The sequence below is a fragment of the Acromyrmex echinatior genome, chromosome 18 (assembly GCF_024713525.1).
Source record: "Acromyrmex echinatior isolate Ae372 chromosome 18, ASM2471352v2, whole genome shotgun sequence".
Classification (NCBI taxonomy): domain Eukaryota; kingdom Metazoa; phylum Arthropoda; class Insecta; order Hymenoptera; family Formicidae; genus Acromyrmex; species Acromyrmex echinatior.
Window position 1 is genome coordinate 6,378,740 of NC_141869.1, and position 25,825 is coordinate 6,404,564.

At 34.3% G+C, this 25,825-nt stretch overlaps 1 protein-coding gene and 1 long non-coding RNA gene across 21 annotated transcripts in view; one reads left to right on the forward strand and one right to left on the reverse strand.

Annotated features, from left to right (window-relative positions):
- The window catches only part of pxb (putative Hedgehog signaling attenuator pxb), a 647,697-nt gene that overhangs the window by 247,495 nt on the left and 374,377 nt on the right, over positions 1–25,825 (forward strand). The gene's annotated exons all lie outside the window — the stretch shown is intronic.
- The window catches only part of LOC105144806 (uncharacterized), a 450,557-nt gene that overhangs the window by 35,505 nt on the left and 389,227 nt on the right, over positions 1–25,825 (reverse strand). For 8 of the 18 annotated variants that reach the window (XR_015548167.1, XR_015548163.1, XR_015548178.1 and 5 more), the window contains one exon: positions 8,531–10,340. The exons of 9 other annotated variants lie outside the window; for them this stretch is intronic. This is a non-coding gene — a long non-coding RNA (uncharacterized LOC105144806). The remainder of the gene's footprint in view (positions 1–8,530; positions 10,341–25,825) is intronic. One more of the 18 variants, XR_015548164.1, reaches the window with a different exon arrangement.

Below are 25,825 nucleotides of genomic sequence, written 5' to 3' on the forward strand. Positions count from 1 at the left end.
AAATTCTGTCGTTGAGGCTTTTATGCGATCAACGTAACCGCGTACCGTCTACGACTTTTCGAATTTTTCTGTATTTATGAATTCTTTTTCGAGTTTCACAGTTCCGTTTATTTTTCTAACCCGTCAGCTCTTTCTCGAGCGGAAAAAACCGGTCTTTCACGTCACTCTTCATTTTTTCAGCTTTTCGAGCTCCGCACGTCGTGCACCATGCATATGCACGCGGCATATCTCGGCGCGTAGATAAAATCGAATTAAAAGAATAATAATAACGCATTCTGCCTTCGTTTACAGACATTGTGCGCAGGAGAGAGCCGGCATCTGTCGCTTTATGGGGGAGGGGGACTCTCCGCGGTGCGTGTTCCATGGCGGTACTCATATACACCCTTCTCTCGTTTCCCCTTTTCCGATCCACGCCCAAGTGGAGACCGCGCGTGCCGTAAGGGCGGTTCGAACGAAATGAAACTGATATGTATGTAAATCACCTGTATCTCTATGTATGAGAAGCGAAAACGTTACGTATCCGCGCGTACAAAACGCGTTACGTATCGCCGTGACTCGTGTATCGCGACCTCGCGACTTTGCTCGCCTGTAAACGAACGAACTATCGCGAATTTACACGTTCGCCGTATCGCGAATGAAAAATAGCTGCGTTCAGCAGAAAAAGTAGCTTTGAAAATGTTGTAAGATTATTTAGTATGATTTAGTTTGTATATTTGAACCCAGTGAGGAACTATAAGTCCATATGGTAAGAATTTTATACGGAGAGAAAATATGGTAGTCGTGGGACAAAACATTGTATTTTGAAGAATTTTATGTAATTTTCTCTCATTCGTTAATAAAACCATAATAAAATACGAAATAAGTTTGAATAATTTTATTAAAAATGTGTAGTGAAAATCTTTGAAGTAGTTGTGGCCCATATTTTTAAAGTAAATTCTAGGAGAAAATATTCTCTCGCAATATTGTAAAAAAAGACATGTAAAATTACATACATAATATGTGTAAAAATGACACAATTTATAAAATATATAAAATTGTATATTTTTACAAAAATTAGATACTTGATACTTTTATATTTTATAATATTATATAACATAATTATAATGTATTACATTTGCATTTTTATGTTAGTACATAATAATACAGTTAAAGAAAAACTACATAATTCGTTGACGAATTAATATACTTAAATATTTCGATAAACTTATCTTTGTAAATTTACTTCTGCAAATTGCTTAATTATTAAAGAACAATAATTTTCTATGTAAGTTGTGACTTTACGTGTATATAATATAGATCTTTAATAGTGGATCTCTCAAATCTCATTATAGTATGTTGTAATTTTTTACAGCGAATCATATTAAAGAATTAGAAATTTTTCCAATAGTTGCAAAACTACTTTTTCTGCTGAACGCAGTTAATGTAGTTATCCAGTTCGCTTTGGACAATCACGCGAAATAAATCATTTAAAGAGCCGTCAAAGATCAATCGTTTCTTTTTCTTTTAGATTCCAATCTAAAATCTTTGAGGTCGAGAATTCTCTCTGCTTGTTCGACAAAAGCGGAGCGTGTTAGATGCGTCGTTGCTTCATGCTTGTGCAGGGACACGGGATAATTTTTGCGGGAGGTACGTCACCGTTTCCAGTAGATGTTTTGCAAATTCAATATTGCGAATGAAAGATACACCCCGGAGAGTGGACGTATACCACATCGCAATTCAATACGATCAGCGCGACACGCCGATGCAAGCATTCGCGGAATTACTGGTGGTTATTATCAGAGCCGCGATTGTCGTTGTTATTAATCAGTCGTTAACGCTCCCCGATTCGCGTATCGCAATTCATGCCGAATACCTTGCGTGCGTGGTATATGAAAGCGTTTAGCAAAAGCGAGTATGATGAAAGGCGAATGTATAGATTGCAGAACGATATAAATTTTGATATAGAGATTAAAATTTTATTTAGATAATAGAATTGAACTCTGTCTCTTTATATACATGAAAAACATAATAAAGATGCACATGTTCGATGCTTTATTAATTCAGGATATATCAGGTGTATAAGTCACTGCAGAAAAATGGAATTGGAAATTTATATTTTTCGTATAAAAATGAATGTTATATAGGTATATATTGAAACAATTATAATGGGGTCAATATTTATATTTAATAATACAATATATATATTTTATAATTGAAATGGACATTTTCTCATTTTATCTTAATTATTTTTGGAAAACATCTACTTTTTTTATTGAAATAATCCAAGTTCCAAATCACCGCTAAAGTTTTTGTATTACTTTTAAATGTAGTGTGGAAAAATCTAATTTTTTTATTTTGTTAAAAAAAATTAATGTAATCCATCCTGAATGAGTGCGCGCTATTAAAATCCGGAGATCTTTCGTGAAATTGCAAAACGCAATAATATTTCGACGTTTATCGTTATGGTTATTATTCGTTGAATTTCTGTGGAATGCCTGTGAATTTATGCCGGCAAATTTACATTTAACGATGCATCTCGCAGCACAAGGGCTTATTCATTCTATGCATAAGCGTTCGATGTTCACGATGATCATCAAGTGTCAATGACATCACGTCATCTTTATTTATTTCATTTATTTTGCGATAAGATGCAATCATAATCTTTGTGCAAACATCGAGGTTTTCTGAGACCGATTGTCCTGTGTTATCTAACCGCAGAGTGCAGCAACTGTTCCTGGTAGTCGAACGCGTTATCGAGTCGTCTCGTATAATCCATATAGTCTTGATTATCGCAAACGTGCGTGAAGATACGTGATCATCTGAGGTGTAACGTTGTTGCATTGACGTTAATCGTCATCCTTGCTGGACTGACACGAGCTCGCACACAAAAGCAGAGCAATATCGATTGCACGCGACGTCGTACTTGGCAGCTGGCCGTTTCAACTTCTCGATATCGCCGTGTAAACATACGTGTGACTCATAAGAGTAGAAGTATAACAATGTATAGGACATGAAATAAATTTGCCGAATGTGCAGCTGATATTTCAGGTCAGCGTTTTTTCAATTTTTTCCTATTTGCGATATGAGCCAAATTTGTCGAGTTACATTATTAGATGCACACACAGACACACTTCATTCTTCAACATTAGAGATCTTTTGTCAGATAACACTAATGTGACATTTAGAAACGGAAATTCTGAAGTTGCTATCTTTTTATTTTAGTATTTTATTCTAGTGATTTTATTCTAATAATAATATTGCTTTAAATAAGAGAAAACACAATATAATTTTTACAATTGTTAAAATATTTTTTTGCATTACTCGTTTGTACTATTTTAAAAATTTTTTCTTTCTTTTTATTTTTTTTGAAATTTTTGCGACACACCTGGAGACTCTGCAGACATCGGTTGGACAATCCTGTTTTAGACAGATTCTTGATAAATTCGAACATCGAATTTAAATATCGAGATGTTAATAGATTTTAATGAATATATTAAGACTGAGCTTGTAATCGATTATAAAAAACACGGTTTAAATTTTTCGGAGACGTACAAGCAATTGGATAAAGCTCAAAGTTCATTGGTTTTAGTTACTGATCCACTTTTTGTGGAGTCAGATTTTTGTGCCAAAAGAAGAATAATTGGCTTTGTGGGGGATTGCAATAAATAGGGAATTCTAGGCTATAAACAACTTTTCTTCGGATTTCCAGAATAAAATAAGATCGACTTCCCTGGGGCCACGTTTCCCTATGTCGCCAATCGCTGTTTTCTCGCTTACAAGCACTGACTTGCCACTCACCGAAATTACTTTCACGCAATTGAATCCAACTTCGAGCCGCGATGACGCTGTCGCACCGCGAGGGTCGAGACAACGAGCTCTTCAGAGACGCCCTTCGATACACTCGACGCGAAACGAGATTAACCCTACAAATAGCACGCTCGATCCAAGAAGTACGCAGGATTTTCCCCACGTCGGAGTAACTTCGTTTACTCTGCTTTTACGTCGCGTTTTGACACAAATAATTCTTAATTAATCGATATATTTACATTTGTGCTGTAATAATAAATTGCCAAACTTAGCGATATTATCCTTAATAATTTGCAAACCGTCAAAAAATGAAATACTTTACTTATTTCACTGTTTTTTAATACGGACAAAAAAGCTCTCTCACTTTGTCGTCTGGCAAACAGCTTGAATAAACGCCCGTGATTGGATCGGATGTATGCGCATCTGGCTACTAAATAAGGGGTGAGTCCCGGTTTTTTCATCGACTACACGAGCTAGAGATCAAGCTTTCATCCCTTCCCGCCCCTTTGCGAATCTCGAGTCTCAAAAGTGCGCCCTTCCTCGTACATAAATTCAGTCAGCCACCCGCGATTCTCTGCGGCTTCACTCTCCTTCGTTCCCCTCTTTCTTTCGAACTGATTTCCATCATGGGGCACAATGACGTTATGTTACAGCAGCCACTTTATCCTTTTCATGGACTCGATACTAGGGAGTTTTTAGAGAAAAATGGTTTACAGATAATATATCTCTGAGACGTGCAACATACAATTCGATCTAAAAATTACTCTTGTCTCTTTCTCTCTCCGTCTTCTAGTTTTCAAGAATCGAGATAATACAAGGCGTTTTGTAGCATAAAATTTTAGGAATGTTTCCCTCACGAATTTCTGGTTAACTTTCTTCTTCTGTGAAAATTTTAACCGAATTATAATTAGAAAGTTATATAGAACTGTAAAGACCTTCTTTCTCTGTTTCTCTGAGAGTAAACTTGGGGAATGCAAATATATAACAAAATCTTATCCTGCAGTTAATTTCAAGTGGCCTTTATCTAAAAGCATAATGCAGAGCTTACAATTATCATGATAAGAGATGTTTAACATCGCATAAAATGACGTGTAATTGAAGTTCTATATTGTTTCTAAATTTGTATCCAGAAAAAATTGAATTAATCACAGAAGTTTATATTTTCTAAAATTTTATAAAAATAATCATATATATATATATATATATATATATATGTATGTATATAATTAAAAATATCTAATTAAAATATATAATTAAAAATATTAACACTATTATTATAATAAGAATGTCTTCTACTCACGATGAAAAATTTTCAATATAAATTGAAGTATCATTCTTTCGTATAAATTAGAAAACTCATTATTTAAAAATATCAATCGTCATTTTATAAGCGATTGCGTTCTTTCGCTAAAGTCTTCTTAAAGAGAAATATCACGATCGATCGACACAACATTGGATTACCCATCCTTGCGGTCATCCCCTTGAGTTTTTACGCGCGTTCGCCATTTCATTTCTTTCCCCATTTCTACTGGCGGAAAGAGTGAGCAATCTTTGGCGGAAAACAACATGCCGAATAATATATCGACAGTGGGCCAGAGTTGGCGAGAAAGCGAGCAAGGGCGAGATTATCCCGTTATCTATCACTCTGAACACGCCACTTGCTCACAAAATGTGTTACAGGTCCAAATCTACAGTAATAGTACCTACTAACCTACGGAGTAATCAAATAGTGATTACGTAATAATATACTAAAAATGAACACCATAAAATGTGTGTACTACATTACATTTTAAAAGTTTCCTTAGTTACTTATATTTGTGTTTCTTTACATTTATTATATATTTTAAATTCAGACCTCGAATTCCTTTGACTTTTAATTTTTGTTTTAGTTCTTGATCGTTTATTGATTTAATTATATTATTTATTATACTAATTTTAATCTTAATTATGCTTAATTAATTATACTATTCAGTTTGTGTTTGTCCTGAGCATTTTTCCATTTAGTTATAACTATTTGGACATCATTTAATGTTGTATGTTTAATTTTTACAGAATTATAAGCAAACTATTTCCGAATTTATAATGACTTTGTTATATAACTAAAATGGCTATATAGAAAATGGCTTGAAATAGACCGAAATGTATGTTAGCTTAAGCATTGGAATATATGTATATATTAAGTATTATTATATAAGATTATACATTTGATTTATTTTCTAATATTAGCACCGCGCTGATTCTTAACAGTAATTATTTTTTAATTTTATTTAATTACTTACTTCTTTATTCTTAATTCTAAGCGTTATTAATTTGCAGTGATTCTTAAATACATAGTGAATAACTTTTACGTATAGCATACATTATTGTTTTTATTAATCCACAAGTTTGTTAAAATTAAGATCTATCTATTGAAAAGAAGATTTATCTATAAATAATAACTTAATGATGAGATTTTATTTTAATCCTTCGATTTTCGTTATGCTGAATATAAAAGGGAGAATTGAGATCTTAGCGTTCAGGTCGAATAAAGGAAAGCATTATTACATGTTAGCGTTAGAACAGCCGTGACAAGATCGTTACTACGTTGCTTACTGTTACAAGAATAGTTCTCTGAATCGTATCGCGGATTCCGGCGTTCACGGATTCGTACCGCGAGAAGTGTAAATCACATCGTCGTTGTCGTCGCGCACGACGACGGACGTGAAGATTTTTCATCCTGTATTCCGTAAAGCCGTTAGTAGATCGCCGCTAACGCGAGTATCACGCTCGTTTTATCGCCGGCACGTGATTCTTTTGGGAACGGCCTGTAACCGAACATTCGCCACTCGGTCAACGTAGCTTCCGCGTGAGCTTTTACCGAAAGTAAGTCAGAATTACGAAAGAGAGTGAACACGGTGACGTAAACATTTTCTACAATCACTCGCTGTCGAAAGGAAATAATTCACGAAAGTTAACTTAAAGTTTTGTGGCTTCGGTTGTCGTTGTTTTTCGATTATTTTTCCAGAGCTTTTTAAAATAATCTTTTAACACGTCGCGGTTGTATCCGTTATCCTTCCAATGGTAGGATAAACTCATTACAATATTTTACATTGTTGTCGCGCGTATAACTTCTGTTAATCTAATCCTCTTTTGTCAGACAGAGATTCGTATCCTGCGAGAGAGAGAGAGAAAAGGAGAAAGAAAAATCGCAAACAGTAGAGACCCTCCTCGTTCTCGCCTCCGTTTTCTCGAGGGACAGGAAAGTGCGGAGCGAGAGATATCGCAACAGAACTAATCAACGCGAGGCGGGGGCGATTTCTCCGTTGTTCACCCTCGTTCCTCCCCACTGACTCACCGGGAATAAAAAATAGTTCCACGCGATAATATCGCCCGGCGAGAAGATAAAATCCGTTTCCCTGTGTGCCCCTCTTGGAACGGCTTCGCCTCTCCCGAGAGGATTTCGCCGCGTTTTAATCTTGAACTCAAAAATGTTACCGGAGCGCTTCTACATGCGAAATCGAACGTCGAGACACATCGTTGCGATTTGATACGGTAGAATAACGTTCCTTACCCCGTCGCGCTTTGGGATTTAAAGCTGCTTTCGACGAGAAAGCAGTCTCTTCCAAATGGGGAGCAAACGACGGATGAAGCTGCGAGACTAATAATAACGAAGGGATTTTAAGACGGAAAAATATTAATAACAATAATAACCGTATTGAATGCATGCAATAAAGTATGTACATAGTCGAGTAAAAAAGATCCACTGAAAAAAATATTTGGTAAGTGTAACTATTTATTTCGTAGATATATGTCTAACAAAGACTCCTTTACTTTTTTATTTAAAAGTTATGTTATTCTAGCCAAATTTTTAAATAAAAAGGTTGGTCACATATCAACGAAATGAATCTTTCTCTCAATGTACAAAGAATAACTTCTAATTAGATAGCGATGCTCGATCTGGAAAGTTTTCTAGCAAAATATAAAATAATAAAATATATTTTTTTCTATATTTTTTAATACAGCAATGTGCAACCTACAGAGAACCCGCATGCGGCTCACCTGTGAATTTTTTGCGGCTCGCGAGCTTGTAGTTGAGAATATAAAATCATATTTTCTATTTGTTACAAACGAAATAAACATTATGCTGTCAGCAACACAGTTTACCTATTTTTGAAAAATGGCTTCCTGAAAATAATCTTTAAAAAAGGTTGTGTATCATTATTTTAATATATATTGTGTGTGTGTGTGTGTGTGTGTGTGTGTGTGTGTGTGTGTGTGTGTGTGTGTGTGTGCCGAATACAATTGAATCTCACAAAGAACCTTTCTTTTTCGCATAAAGCGTCGCAATTAACTCGATCGTCCGAGCATCGCCCATTGCTCTGGGGAAGAGACAAATTTGTATCTTTGTAATAAGCTCATCCGGTCCGAATTAATGACCGCTGTAAATCGCATAAGTATATACTATGCCCTTTAACATTAGCGCATTGCGCTCGTGTGTACGCTCACGCGAATCATCGTTACTACCGGATAAACCACCGGGCAAACTCTACGCTAGTCGTGCATAATTAATTCGGGGCGCGATTCATGCGAGCGCATACGCATTGAACCGATCGTGCGATCGATACGATCGGGGCACGCCGCTTCTAGCATACTCCTCGGCTTCGTAGATACAATATTCAAATCCCTCGATTAGCGAGTGACGTAAACTAGGTCATGGGACTACTGTCTAAGGTGTACTAATGTAATTAATGTATTTAGTACTTACTAATGCAGCGCATTGGTAATTAGACGAGCGTGGCAACTGGGTCGTCCCGTATTTAAGTACATCACCATCGTCCTTCTTCGCTCTCCCAATGTAAACACCACTCTCTTCCTTTCGAAAGCACTAAGCTTGTCACCGGAGTAAAAAGTTAAGACTCTAATGAATTAATGAGCGCCATGTTAATAGATCCATGTTAATCTATTCCACGTTGGCAAGTCCTGTTCATGTTACGCGCTCCCTTTCCAGAGTCACGCCCGAAGTTACGCCATTGAGTTTTTTTTTATAACATATTTTTCAGACGTATCTTCTACACTGAGAGAAAAGTTTTTGATAAACAGTTATAATTTTACAATAGTCACTTTAAACAGCAGAATTAGAAACTCATAGAAATACTATTGATTAAAAAAAAAGATTATTATACTGAAGAAAAATTTTTGGTATTTGTGACTATAATTGCAGAATAAAATATTGCGGTTAGAGCTCCGTTTTCACAGTTATTACTATAATTATAATGTTAGTAATAATAATTATATTTATAGTTCTGTACTATATACTACATAGACCTATAAATATATAATTATTAATAACGTTATATCAGTAATAATTATAAAAATCGAGTTCTTAATCGTAATATTTTACCACACATCAATAGTCACAAACACCAAAAATTTTTCTCTCGATATTATTTTTCAATTATTAATATTTCAATTAGTTTCTAACTCTGTTGTTGTTTGATAATCAAAATACTATTTGTACAAAAATATATGGATTATTTCAAAGTCTCTTTTTTTTATTACACAATAAAAGTTTGTTTATTGCAAAAGATTGAATAAAAATTGTTTTAAATTGCTAATTTGAGTATTGTATAATCGGGAAAACTCGGTCGAATCACGCGAAATAGGGGCACTCTTTGGATAAAGTGATTTTTTATTAGTACTTGACTAGCCAAATGAAGCGGGTCGAAAGTTTCGGGTCCACTCGATGCTCCTTCGTCACAATTCTCACTTTGAACCAGCCGCTCTCGCTCCCGATTCTGCACTCGTGCTCCATCATTCACACGCTAATTCATGACTCAGTCGAATAATTAATCAAGTTCATTCGCATCGTCCGTGGTTTCATTCGGTTGATCGCAGTTTGACCTCTGTGACTGTGTCCTAACCATGAATTTGTAATATTAACCTAACAGAGTATCCTACAACATTCATGGTCAAGAGTTAACCGAATAATATGCGCGATTGAAATTAACGTGCAGATAAGCATATACAAAATCGAGAAATTTTTTGCATAATAATAACTTTCACCGTACATCATTCTTTATTCTTTATTAAAAATATCTCGTGTTAATACCAGTTATTGAGCTAATAAATATTCTCGTGTGGACGGAATGAACGATACAATTAATATTTAATGTTTAATATAATTAATAATTAATATTTAATAAAAATTTATTGCCGTATACGAACAAGTAATAATTGCAGCAACGAATATATTAATTATTGCAACAGATTGTTGTGTCGCTATTATATCATAAGCACTCGCGACTTTCACCGCAGTAATTCTAATATACAGTTCATGTTATGTACGATACAGTGCGAGCAATGCAAGCTAACCGCATCGCATGCGAACGACGAGAATGAACTCCGACGTCAGTAAGATTGTTTTAGGGATCCTCAGGCATCAGCTGCTGTTTGTTAAACATCGCTCAAGCTGTCATCGTGACTGCAGTGGGTGCTGTTCGAGCACGCATCGTATGTACCGCGCATCCAAGAACTTGTGTTAAAACTTGTGTGTTTCCGACATCAAAGCTTGCCCCCTGCATAATAAATGTACTTGCTTAAATCTTATTTCGTTTTAACATCGAATGCAGTTCCCATACGCGAATCATACACGAATTGATCGACGCTCTTTTCACTCATGAATTTTCTGTAGATAGCAATCTTTTTTTCTGCTGTACGAAAAGAACGGTTTAGTTGAAGCATCTAAAAATTTAGCTGGGTACAGATCTGAAAATAATTTTGTTGAACTATTAAAATAGTTAGGTATGTAGGTTGCTCAACTAGGGTTGTCAAAACTTTTCGTAGCTCATCAAGCTTGAGTTTTTTACGTAATGAGATATAATTCAACAAAATTATTTTAGATCTGTATATACTCATTTTTAGATACTTCAGTAAAATCGTTATTTTCATGTAGCAATAAAAAAACGGATAGTTTTAAACGAATAAGATTAAATAAATTAGAGATAAGAAATGGACCGTTAATAGTAATTTTTTTTTGTTTATTTTTACTTGTATATTAAAACAGAATTGTATTCATACCTAAAATTAACATAAGAAATTCAAGAATGAAAAAAACAAATCTTCTTTCTTAAAGAATTGATATAAAATGAATTGATTAGTCCAGAAATGAACGAAACTGCCATAATTTTGTATTAAATTTACGAATATATTTAATTGATTAGATGAAGATCGATTGATAGAAGCTTCATTAAAGGATATTTACGAAGTACTCTTTATTTCTAGAACGTCTCTTTTCTTTTGCCCATTCCGTCCGATGCAAACCTCTTAATCTACGATTAAATCCGTGACAAGGACTTATCGGCGCTAATGAGGCGGTAACGAGAAAAATCTCGAACCCGAGATTATCGCGATCGCCAACCGTATAATGTTATGGATTGTTACTAACGGCACACTCTTTTTCATCGAGTCGATTTTTTTTTTATTAAGAACCCGTCGCGAGCGGGAATTACTTTTGTCTCCGTAATTGGTGCGCGAACGGCTCGTAAGTTTTATGTTATCGACAGTTACTAATGATCCCTACCACTTCTATTCACTTGCCTTTTTACATTGTCATTGCAAATATAAATTTTTCTAGAGAGTACTTCGATACGATCTGAGACATAATTAAATTGTGATTGCGATCTTACAAAGATTACAAGAAAAAAATATGTTTTTAATACGCATCTTATATATCTTTTTGCTGTTTTACTTTATCAATTGCATCCAAAAACGATTTTGCTGAAAAATCTAAAAATTTATTATACAGATCTGAAAATAATTTTATTAGACCATAAAAATTTTTAGATAGGATGCTTAATTAAACTGATTATTAAAATGTCACAATTTTTCGTTTATATAAATGGAACTTTTTCATTATTTATTATATTGTAATTCTCCACGTAAATAAGAACACAGTAAATATATTGTGCTGTTTAGCTTGTAAACGTGTTATGTTCACCACAGTTTATCGATACCTCCGTACTTTCAACAAAAGCCACAAATAGATTATGTTAATTTATCTATGATCGCAAATTCATAGGATATTCGCGTCCCCATATACAGTCTCCTTGGAAATTCTACAGAATATTGAAATATAAATCGTACTCCTCAAATATTGATATAATCGCGATGTAAGGTGGTCTCACTCTCTGCTATTTCTTTTTGTCGGAGGAATTGTCGAATACTTCGAAAACGATCCTCATCATTGGTCTCTGAAGTGACTGGGTAAATCCATTAATATAGTCGTGATCTTAATCGCTGTCCCTCGTATCGTTCGGTCGGTTTAACTATCTCGTTCATCGCGTTCGTTCACGCCGTCGACGCTGAAACGATGAATCGATGGCACCTCCTGCGGGATCGTGAAATTTAATCGGTCGAAAAGTTCTTAACGGCCTTTCGAGACTTTAACTGTCGGAGGCTGTCGTGATAGATCCGATCAGATGAAACGCCAATAAAGTGAATGAGGAAAGAGAAGCTCCGGTAAGTCAATTGCGTCTTCATTCTTTAACACCTCGAAGATTGGACGCAAAAATTATTTCGTCTTACCACTTATCTCTCTCCTTGTAGATGACATTTTCTATCTTGCAAATTGATCTCTTCATGGGTAACAGTGTTGATTAATCGAAAATATTTAAAATTACAAGAAGAAGAACAAAATGTAACAATTAAGAAATATTTAAATAATGGATATTATTAATCCTTCAAGAATCGGAGCTTTCTAATAAAATAATAATTTATAGAAGATTTCATTTTTTAAGAATTTTTTGGAGTTATTAAATTCGATTTTCTGACTTGAGAATTTTAAAATTTAAATTTAAAAAAATAATCTGGCTTTTTTGTGAAATTCGATATTAAGAGGTTCTTGATATCACTGAATTTGAATGTAACCTGAAAATATTGAATTTCAGAAGGGTAGTAACCTGCAATGAAGCAGGATCTAGTGTCACAGGGCTTACAATTCGAGTTTTGAAAATCAGTTTGGAAATCAGCCTATTAACTGTTTGCATGGCATTGATGAGCTTTAAATAAAATGAAGCTAAAAACTTGATATTATATATATTTTATATATAAATAAAATTAAAAATTAAAAAATTTTTTTAAATTAAAAATTTTTTTAAATCGAGTTTTATGATAATCAGATTTTTAAAAATTTTGTCCGTCGTATTAGACTGCCATTTTTTATTTTTGACTTCAGATTTAAATAAAGGATTATTAAAACATTCTGACATGCCAACTTTCATAAAAATAGAGCGAGCAGTTTACTACAAAATAAAAGGGGTAAAATAAAAGGGGGAGTAAACTCAAACGGATCTACAAAAGATTAAGAATATTTATGTTCGCAAAAGTATTCGATGTGTGCGATTACCCTTTTTACAAGTGGCAGAGATCCTAACTGTCCTATTAAGTAACAATGTTAACTTGGACATTTCGTAATAAAATACATGTAAACCGCCCCTCCTACCTTCGAGTTGGCAACACAAGTATCGCACGCGGAATCTGCCGTGTGTGTGTAACTAAAGTTAGGCTCGACCGCATCTGCCGACATTATTTTACAAATATTTATACACGCGTGGCCTGATATATTTAGTCGTCGACATAGTTGGTGCTGTAGAATCGCGGAATGACGCCGGGCAATAATTTCCCCGCGACGTGGTGGTATTTTTAGCAGGGATCCCGACTTTTTCCCAGTACCTCTCTTCGTCCGTCGACGCCACTTACCGGCTTCTCGTTTTTCGTCGCCTGGTGCTCATACGCGCGTTCGTCTGTCTGACATCGCGCGTCGACTAAATAATTATGATAATTGCGCCAGCCGCCGCGTCGCGATGGTTGAGATTTTATCTCGATATGTCTGATTCCGCGCGTTATCGGTATAATTACAAATGTTCTCCGCGCCGGGTGAGATTTTGCGAGCGAGGATTGCGAATTAGTATCCGATTATTAATTGTCACCGAGACGGTGAAGGTAGACGCAATCAAATAACAAAGTATATCACTTTATGGTAGAATTGAGAGAGAGAGAAGCGAGCTAATTGCGAATATAATCAAACAATTTTTAAAAAGATTGAATGTGAGCAATAAGCGAAAAATAAAACTCTGAAAATCTTTCCAGAAATAGGTGATAAGAACACATTTTTATAAGAATCATTTATAATATTAGGTGTTGGAATTAATTCGTAGCGTTTTACAAGTGATGGGAAGTACTTTCATTAATGTATTTTTTAATGCTCATGTGAAATAAATAACATTCTTTCATTAAAAAACGCTACGAATTAATTCCAACACCTAATAGTTATATAAATTTTAACAAGATGCCTCTCAGCTTGAAGAGTTACAGGATATTACAGTGTATTTTTTAAAAAATTTCTGAAGATAAATTAATTATAAATGAATTCAGTGTTTTTGTTTGAGAATGTTACTAGGAATAGTTATGTTGAAGTATTTAAGAATTTAGCAAGCTACAGATCTGAAAATAATTTTATTGGACTCCCTATTATAGTATACCTATTTTTTTTAAAAAGATATCTGAGAAGATATCAACTAAAAATGAATTCAGTGTTTTCGTTTTATGAAAATCCTAAGTACGTATAGAATGGTTTTGTTAAAGTGTTTAAAAACTTAGCAAAACCCGAAAATAATTTTATTGGACTATAAAAATAATTATATAGGTTATGATTTTTTTCAACGGTCCAACAAAATTATTTTCGGATATATCTAGCTAAATGCTTAAATACTTCAGCAAAATTGTTCTTTCCGTGTTCATTTCATGTTATTAGTAATTCTAACGAGAAGCTTGCGATATGAGATAAAGATCAGAAAAGTGGCGATCGGCGAGATGAGTTTTATTTAAATGACGTGAAACTAATTGACTATCCTAGCGCATTAATAGATTTCCGGGTATCCTAAGAAGTTCTATGATTTTTTTCTAAGTGTATTAATAATGCTGCACTTACAATACTCTAATTAAAGTACTCTCCCCGAGAAATTGCAGGCGTCCTAAATTATTTTACATACGTGTGACTGAATCGTGTGGCAGCCGAAGCGACGTCACGCCGCGTGCATAGGAAAGACATGAGCTATACATCGTCGTGTCTAGCTGCACTCGCCGTCTTTGGCCATCGCTTTCATCGTAGGCGTGTATACTCATTAATAATTTATGTCTCCCAGTAACCGTTACGTGTACCGGACGTGCCGTGTCCTAGCCTTACCTTCGCGAATGCCTCGGCGCGCATTGGTGTACACGAATTTCAGATGAGTGTTTAAGCCAAGCTCGTAATTCTTTACCTACAACCGTAGAAGAACGAACGTGGACAACGTTTGATTTACCATTCCTTTTTTCCGTTTTATTCTTTTTCCCTTCGCAAGAACGATATTCTGCTACTCGCCTAAAGTAGACCGAAATTTGCATATTGTTTGCAAACTGGTCATCGTTTGTTGAATTAAGTTGACGAATATCGTCCTGGGTGTATCATCGAAATGAAATTTGTTTAATTGTAGATCGCCTTGGATCTGAAAATTGATGAAATGTTCTAAACATAATTACTTAATTTTAACAGCGAATATTTTTTAATTAACTCAAAATCGACTGTCTTCTACTAAAATACAATACATAAAATAAAGTCATTCTCAAAATTTAGAATTATTTCATGAGAAGAAATCACGTAATTTTTGTTATAAATTTTAATTAATTGAATTAATTGAATTAATTACGTAATTAATTAATATATTTCTTTTAACTTCGCATATCTAAATGTAAGAAAAATAAATTGAAATTATATAATTAATTTTAAATCGTGATCAACAAAAAGATAGAATTGTACGAGAACAAATTTTAGAAGAAGATCCGAAGAATGTGTACGTTTATATATCATCTTTACTGACTCTCTGTGAGATGCAACATATTCTTCTACATTAACATCGAGGATAAATTGAAGGGGCTTCTACGCTCTTGTACATAGTTTTGCACCCTTCGTATGCACGCGCGTACTTGGCGCGACGCGCATCTACTTTAACAACTCACACCCTCGACCCTCACGCACAAACGGCTCTTCGCACCTACCCCTTCGAGATTGTTCGAGATCCTCTTAGCTCTCGAATAACGATCGCACGTGAGTGGAAGCCATGCGTGCGCCCGATAGTCGTGGCGAGCTTCGCGAAGTCTCGAGAATCACTTTATGCCGCTTAAGCCCTTTTATCGCGTCGCTGTCACTCTGCTTTTCTTTCTCCATTCAAATTTGTCTACGCTATTTCTCACTAGTTTAAAATTATAATTTGAAACAATTTAGACACGTTTGAACACACAAAAATAATCTATTTTTATGCGACAAAAAGAATTTGTGTGATTTCTCTCCCTTTTATAAAAATGTTAATTTGAGAAATTTGATAATTAATAGTTCTTGATTGCAGTATTAAATTATTTAAAACAAGTAGACGAATATACGTAGACAAGTAGAAATTTTATTTTAATTGAAATCTTATTTTACTTACTGAAGATAATGGAAAGAATGATTTTGTTGAAATATCTAAAAATTTAGTTATAGATATAAATCTGAAAATAATTTTGCTCGGACTTGAAAATAAATATGTAGAACGCTTAAATTGGTTGCTGAAATATTAAACTTTTTGTATCATCAACATTCAAACGTTCTATATAATTATTTTGATAGTCCAATAAAATTATTTTCAGATCTATTATAGATTTATCTAAAATTTTAGATATACTTTAGCAGAACTGTCCTTTTTATGTAAGTATTAATATGTAAAAATAGGATATATATTTTTGTATATTTGTTAGAGAACGCTATGAAAACATGTTCCCGATTTCTACGTCTCTAATATCGAGGTCATGAATCGATATCGTTTTTCGATCAACGTGAACGTTTCTTTAGTTGAAACCGGAATATCACCGGCAGCTGACATCTTCCTCGCTCCGCGAAAGTTCATAGCATAAGAACCCAAGAACGGGGATGGGACTTCTCTTTGCAGAAAAAGACTCGCGCTGAGTTCTACCTTAAGACTTCAGGAAAAACGCGGGAAACTCATTGGAAGCCTGAAATTTTAATACCTCTTGGAAATTTTTCCGAGCTCCTAAGGCAGACTTTTCCAATCCTGCAAGTGTCAAATCAAAACTTGCAACTCGTTCACTTGAATCTTTCGTGTACGTCGCACATTCTTTATGTATATTAAACTTTCATGTTGCATAAAATGCATATTCCGAATCGTAATATGATAAGTAATGAAGATTACAAAAAAGATTTGAGGAGAAAAATCTATCATATGATATCATTTAGTGCAAATATTTTTGACAAAATTTATACAACATTATTACAATTTTTTTTTGAAAAATTTTATAACATTATAAATTCTTATTCTAGACACAAATATGAGTCCTATTAATGATTTAATAAAAATACATGAAGATTGCGATCTTTTGCTGCGATCGCTCGATTGATCGAAAGGATCCTGCGAAGTTTTTTGCAGTCGAATAAAGTTGGCACGGATGGCGAAGCCGACGGAGAATAGGGAATACTCTTTGTTCGAATTTAATCCCTGCTTTGCAACGCGGAAGAGAGAAACCTTCGAAGACTTTAAATTTCGACTTTACTGAAGCGCGGTGGGTCGAGTCGAGAGCACGAACTTTCGCACTCTTCGAACATTTTAATCTTACAGAAATAATTATAGCAATCCCTGTGCATAATCGTATTTATCAGTATTATGTATACTTAATTAAATTAATATATGTATATATATATATATAAATTTAATTAGATACAGATTTGAAAATAATTTTATTAAATTGTATAAAATAATCTTATTGAATGAGAGATTAAAATAAATATATAGAGAACTCAAGGATAACAATGATGTAAAAAATTTTTATATTCTAGTAATCAGTTTGAGTGTTCTACATAATTATTTTGATGGTCCAAAATTATTTTGTAATATGTATCTAGCTAAATTTTTACACTGATTGTGAGTGAAAAACATTTATGACTAAATTGTATGATAAAATAACTGCTGCGATGTTAGTAAATAATAATCATTTATAATTCTCTCAAACATGAAAATTGTACTGTAAATTATAATAATTTTAAATATTAATATACGTAGAAAATATCAAGTTTTTTTTTTTAAATAAAATAAACATTTTTATTTAGTAAATACAATTATAATTACTATAAACATAATTATTGTATAACTATTTGCTTAAATTTATTTACTATTTATGTGATAATAACAATAAGTGAAAGATATGAAAAAATTAAAGATTTTCGAGCAATGTGTGTGATTATTATTAAAACAATTATAAATATATAGTTATCCCAAAAAACGACTATACATAAATTATAATTAAATATCATGGTAATTACAATCATTTTTTTTTATAGTGTAAATTTTAGCAAAACTCCATTTTTTGTGTATTTATTATGGGAAAGCAGATTCCAAACCTATCAAAGAATGTGATCAAATTGAAGCGATATGCATCATCGAATGAAGCGAAAAGTTTCATATTTTGCCAAAGTCAAGTTCACCTGCCGTTCAAATATCGTTGAATGCGTAAGTTTTCAATTAATCAGATAAACGTTTTCAGATTCGCGAAAGAACGGAACAGTACATACATTGTAGTGACGAAATTGTTCATTACGAAATTGTTTTCGTCGCACAAACGCGATCGTATCGCTCGGGGCCGTTTTCACGTTGAACTATCAAAGTCTCTCTCGCCGAACTCACCTCTCTCCTCACAAAATCGAATGGCGGAGTAATTAATATAAAAACATAGACGTCGAGAAAATGTTCGATGGATCGGTTAACGCAGCTGCGCCATGTTCCTTCGTTGCAAGAACTGATTTACGGATAGTCGTGCGCATCTGCAAACACGCGCACTCTTTTTATTTATCATTCTCTCCCTCAACCCTTCTCTCTCCCATTCTGAGAGTTCTCGAATCCTTCCTCTCTATCTATCTCGATAAATATCTCTAATGACTCCGTTTTTCGAACTGGCGCGAACATATTACCCGCGTCGAGCGTAGTAGAACAACCATTTGTCTATTTTCCAGAAAAATGGAAGAATTGTTTCGCGGAAATTTTAGATATTCGAGAAGATTTTAGAGAACCTCCGTCGATCGATCGATTCCGTAAGCAATTCAATCATCGTTCTTGTGCGATGTACCAGATCGATTAGCGAAATCGCGAACGCGAATTATCCGCAAAGGGGGGGAGGGAATGGGGAATTGATGTGTCGCTGCATTCCCGCTATCAACGCGCAATCAATCTAATGCACGGACGGCGAATATCGTCATCGTTATGCCGATGACAATGACCGGCCGCGTACAGAGCGACGTGAACTCGTGCATGTCGCGTTTGTACTCGGCTGTGACCACCGCGTCAGGATCCGCTTCATGAAAGCAATTCCACGTGCGTACCTGTCCAATCAAGATACCGGGGAGCGATTTCGCTCGGTGATCATACAGCGCCGACCATATTTTATCTCCCGTGCGACGTAATTGATTATCGTATGGCTGAAAACGCCCAGTGCCTCGTTTTAATTGTCTCTCTCGATTGCCGCGGGGAAAACGGTTTTCATCTTTCGTATTGCGTTGCAGACTAAAAATTACAATCGAATATAACGTTTCGAATTCATTACCGTTTCGATGAGGCGCGTGAATTGCAATCGTTTGGCGTTTCAATAAATTACAACGAATCCGACTGTTCAGCGTTTACGAATTTAATGATACCATTAACTTGCTATTTAAATATTTTATTAATAATTATATCGTGGAATTTCTACATTGAGAAAAATTTCTGATTGAAAATGAACGAACCAGTAGATTCTGATTATATATCAATCAGAATTTTAGTTGAGATAACCAGATCTAATTATGATGACAAAAATTCTGATTGATGTGATTAAGATCTACTAATTCAATCATTTTTAATCGGAAAGTTTTTCTCAGTTTATTTGTTAAGTATAATTAAGTACAAATTTTCAATTTTTTATCGACAAATAATCGGCGCGCAATTAGTTTGAATTGGAAATTATATAAATTCACAAAAGAAATAAGTAGAATTAGATACGAACAACCACCTTGACCAAAAAGAGCTTTTTTCACTTATACAAAAAAAAGCAATTTTGTTAAAGAATCTAAAGATTTAATTAGATATAGATCTGAAAATAATTTTACTGGATCAAAATAATTAGGTAGGATGACAAAATTGATTTCTAGAATATCACAATATTTTGCAGCATTGCTCATCATGCTTATGATTCCTACAAAATTATTTTGATGGTCCAACAAAATTTTTTTTGAGATCTGTATCTAGCTAAATTTTGATTCTTCAGCAAAATTGTTGTTTCCGTGTACGCGTATATCATCTTTTAATTTACGAATATTAAGTAGCTTTATTTGCTGTTAAAGATGCATATGTTTGACCAAGATTTTAGACCGGATTTAGTAATCCGGAAACGCTTTTCGCAGCTAGATACGTGACGTGTATCGTCCATACGCAGTTAAGCCTTTCCATCGGGCGGAACCATTTTTTTTCGCGTCGCGTTGGAATTAGTCCGGATATTTTTTTTGCGTCGTTCGCGAAAACGAGGATGCGGAAAATCGACCGAGTTTCGGATTCGAGGCCTCGGGCGGAACCATCCGATGCATCGAGCCGCGGCGAGCTTGATTTTTGTCAAGTGCAACGACTGCAAATAGAAACCCTCGGGCGTTGAAATCTGCCGCGATACTGGAAGGAGGAATAGCTATATAGTCGTCGCTATGTCCTTCCGGCTCTATTAATAGCGGTTTTATTACAGTAAAAAAATTCAGCAAGCCGATGTATTTTTACCTGTCAGCTATACCTACGCAATCGACTGAATGAAAAACCTTTCACAATAAAATGCGCAATCGATATAGTGCTTCAAGTAGAGGCACCGCAACCTTTGAATAATTTAAATCCATATTAATAAAGTTAATCGTTGCCAGCTTTCTTTCGATTCAATGACGACTGCTACAAGTTTATTGTATTTTAACGACATAATTATTATTGATGTCTACTTAAACTGAAAATCGTTGTTATTGTATACAATAGTTGATCGAAAAAAGCTAAATTTATTTTACTGCTTAATACGATTAGATACATCAAGTAAAGCATAATACGATTCTTGGTTATTTCCTTTATCAGTGCATAATTTTTTACTTTTTCTCTATCATGTTCCACAAGATTCCCGCTAAAAATGTAAAAACGAGATAAAATCTGTAAAAAACTGTTCTTTATTATTTAAAAGGATTTTTGAGACATTATAATGAAATTTGCACAAAATCTAAAAATTTTTACTGTTTAAAATTTGATACAAGTATCCGGCTACCCAAACAGTGATAGATCAATTTCGAGAAAAGCACAAAAAAAAACAGGAACAAAATGTTTAACAAGTTACGTTCTCTTCAAATAATTCAAACAGCAATCGGTCGATTCGGAAAAATAGTTTGAAATCTTCATGTGACATCAAGAGTGCATCGCCGTTGCTATTCGCGCAAAAGCCCACGAACGAGCCGCAGCTACGATGAATCATCGAGCAGAGCGGCGAGATGAGACGGGATGGAAACTAAATTGTAGCCTCGGCTCTGCGAGCTATCGCACTGCACAGACCGAGGTGCATCGAACTGCAGTCGCATGTGAAAACTATGTTGGCGTTCGGCAATGCACGTCGATTAGCCCGCCGGCGTTGCAGTTCCACTATAGAGAGATGTTCAACCGAGAAATACATTTCGTACACACCCGCATACGTGTGTTAACATTCGTGCACAATATGTACAGCGGCGCTTACAGCCGACAAAACGAGAATATTTTTCATTATGTAACAGACAGATGTTTTTTCTCGTGAATAATTTATGTCTGAATCTACCGACATACATTTTCGAAGATGAGATTTGTTTTTTCTCTCGCTTCTCGAGTGTAATTAATAAATTGCTGCTTGCGCGTTAAAGAGAAATTTTATCAATCCTCCGATGATAATTGAAATTTTTTAAGGCACCATCGATATCGTAAAATTGTGAATTTTGATAGAAAAAAAAAATCTGAATCTAAATTTAATCTGTAAAAAATAAGTAAAATACAATCCATACTTCTGCGACAATAAAAATTCGTTGTTAAAACTTTTATAAATATATCAGATTTTGTTTCTATTTTTATGTAATTCGGAACAATAAAAAATTTTCTGTTTCTCGAAAACTTTTATTACTAGAATTAAAAGGAAGAATTAAAATTCATGTTGCTGTTGGAGGTTAAGTTTCATTTCAAATATATTCTTTTTCCTTATACAGTATTTTTATCATTTAATTATTTCTTACTTTACTTTATACGCTGAAAAAATATTTACTAAATTTTAATAAATATTTGTTCGAGTATTAACTAAATATTTATTAAGTGTAAACATATATTTATTTGATACAAGACTATTATTATTCGACTTAAATATAACTTTTTTAATGAGTAAATATTTATTTATATACTGTAAGTAAATATTTAGTTAATGCTATTCAAACAAATATTTATTAAAATTTAGTAATTTTTTTTCAGCGTAAGCATTATACATCATGATGAGAAAATATGATTGGAGAGAAGCACTATCGGATATTAAAGAAGCAATGGTAACCTAATCTCTTGAGTTAAATAACATTTTGTTATTTTGAACTTTCATATATGCCAAAATGTAAATTAATCCATTTCTGTAGTTACTTCCAAAGAAAACAACGTTTATATTAACGTATGCACTTGGAGAATAATAAACTAAATTTGAGTCAAATTTAATATATTTTTTTAATTAAATTGTTTTAGTAAAATTACATATTGAGTCGGAGCTGTGACGACCTCTACAGATGTGATTAAAAATTTAAATTCAGTAATTTGACATGAATTTAACAAACAGAGAAAGAAGCACTTTAATTTCTTTTTGCAGTAAAAATTTTAAAACAATTTTATCGAACTTCTAACGAACGAATTTCTAATACTGTGAATGATAAAGGTCTGCGGCATTGAATTTCCGCTAACAGAAAAATCGATTCCGAATTCGTCAAAGAATCCGCGACTGAAAGGACACTCGATACAGACACCCTGTGTATGTTTGATTGTTCATCGACAAATACCGTGTGCATCGTGCGTACGCACGCTTTTGTACACTCGCACGCACACGGTCGCGCGAGGAAACTGCAAGCAACTGCATGCAAATAACGCACAAACGCGTTCACACAACATTCGCAAGCATATACATGGGTGGATACGTTATCTATGTATGACAAAGGGTTTCGCTCGCAAAATCCGACTGCATCGGAGGATGCTTTCGTTTTTTTTTCTCCTCTTCTCATCATTCAGCAAATTTAACGCGGACGGATTACGAGATTTGAGAGCGTTTCGCGATCGTGCGAAACAAATGGCGGGGAACACGACTGTTTGTTTACGATAAACAGAAATATCGCCCCCAGTTCGTCGGCTTCAACGTGACATACGCACATGGCTTAAACTGTTTGTAATTGGAGTGACGAGTGTCGAAATTTTGGCCCCCGACCAGTGCGGCGCCCGAAAATTTCCGGTCTTGCAAATAGCGCGTCGGAGAGATTTATCCACGTGGCCGCGTTTTGACGTTTTTCAGGTAGGATTCCACCGCGAGCCAGGGATGGTTAAAAACAAGCTCTTCGATTTTTTCAATACGTGCGATTAATGTATTTTGTCAAACACTGTGTCGACGCACAGGTAAACAGAGAATTAATTTCTTTGATTTCAGAAATATCATAAAAACATTTAACTGTTCGCCTCTTTCATCACTGTTATCAGTGTACGTGATGGAAGGATTGAAAAGCGTAATTAGTGATGAAGTTAATCACTAACGAAACGGCGAGATTAGATGGTGTTAAACCAATGAAAACTGTAATTTTTGAACTTTGTACGTTGCATCGCTGCTGTCGCGTCCATTTCACGCGATGATCTCCAGTTAATAGTTGTGTATACGTCGAAAGCGCAAAGTAATGAAATTAATTTATTAATTTGTCCAGGGCGAAGAGAGAGAGAGAGAGAGAGCTGGATTAGTCCATAGTCGATCCGCGATTTGAGCGAAACGCCAACCCCGAGGGTCGTCCACAATTCCGCGGAACTGGAGCTCACCTTTCGCGAGAGTTCGCGTTTGTGTGGCGGAGGTGACGGAGCGGTTAATCCGCCGGTAAAACTAATTACGGCGACGTACTCATCCGTACCATTTATTACTTCGTACCTACCGAGACCGATGACGCATGTGAATCGTCGTCGCGATTTATCGAACGCACGATTTCGCGCGCGTGGCAACCCCATCCCGGCGGTTCGTTATTGTTTTCTCTCGTTTTGCCACCGACAGCTTTTCGACATCGACTCGCATACCTCGCGATTCCGCGACCAACCGCATATCCGGCTAAATGCTTCGCGTTCCACGTCTCGTCCCCTCTTTGTTTATTTCGGACAATTTGCATATGGCGGCAATTTAACTTGGGGATTTCCCGCTATTGGTAGTCTGATTTATTCGCTCGCCCAACAGTATATGCTCAGTTAAAATCAACAATTTCCTTTGCAAAAAAGCAAAATTATTTTTATTATTAAATACTATAAAATAAGAAAATTATTGGTCTTTTCTTTGCTTATTTATGTTACATGAAGAAATATCATAGAAGAATCATATTTTTGAAAAATATGAATACAAATCGTTTGAAAGGAAAATACACTCAGAAAAAAATTTACTAAATCTTAATATTTTGTTTAATATAGTCCTAAACATGTTTCTTTTAGCAAATAAATATTTATTTAACAAAGAATTAAATCAAATTAATGATTTTTGTATCAAATATAAATATTCAGTTAGTATTATTTACTGAAAATAAAATCTGATAACTTCCAAATGTTGAGTAAAATAATTTTAATCAAATGTTTGGTTAATATCATCAAAATTAATTGTCTACACTAGAAAAAAGTTTGGTAATAGCTACATATTTGGTATACTGAATGTTAAGTAAAATAATTTCAATGAAATATTCGGTAAATTTAACTAAAAATAATTTTACTTTTCTAAATATTTAGTGATTTTTATAATTAATTCTTTAGGCACACAAAATCATGCAGCGATTATTACCGGCTCTGAATCTTCCTCATGGTACTGTGATTTTTTTTTCATGCTCTTAAGGATTAAATAATATATTATTATGTTTGATAATACTTACTTAATTAAAAAAAGTAAATTATGTTATGGTAATTTAACCGAACATTTGATTGAAATTATTTTACTCGATATTAGCTACTATCAGACTCCTTTTCAATGCAATTTTATATTTTTTATTATTAATCACGTTTTGAAATTTATTAGCTTTTCTTCGTTTCTGATTCACAGCGCTATTTTTCATCTCTTTTTCGTGATTTTAAATTCAATACAAGCCAAATGTAACATTATCTTTTGTAATAAACGATTTATTATGTTTTGTTTCTATATTAAAAAAAAATTTTATTGAAAATGAACAAAAGATTTTGACGATATTAATCAGAATTTTGATTGTCTCAATTAAAATTGTAATAAATTCTGATTTATTATCTATCTTCAACCAGAATTTTGTTTATTTTAATTAATGTAACCAGATTCTTTTCCCAGTGTACTTTTATCTCAATCTTTTTACGCAAATATACTGTAACCACTTTTAAGTGCCAAAATCAAGTGTCTCTATTGTACGGCATCGTCTTTACAGAACTACATGTATTTTTATTTTGTCCAGCTGTGCATGAGGAAGAGAGATAAATCCGGTGCAGAATATGAAGAGCGCATAAATCCACGGTTTAGAACAAAGAGTCTTGCAAGCTCTGTTTGCGCGCGTGAACTCCGTTAGGAAAACTTGACGCTTGAATGCGAACGATGTTTGTCGAGCGTTCGCACATTTTTTTTTTATTTTTTTCGTCTTTCCAACCGTGTTTTACTACGGCCATTTCCTTCTATCCTCGTTCTCTACAAAATATATGATTTCGTTGCGTTGAAG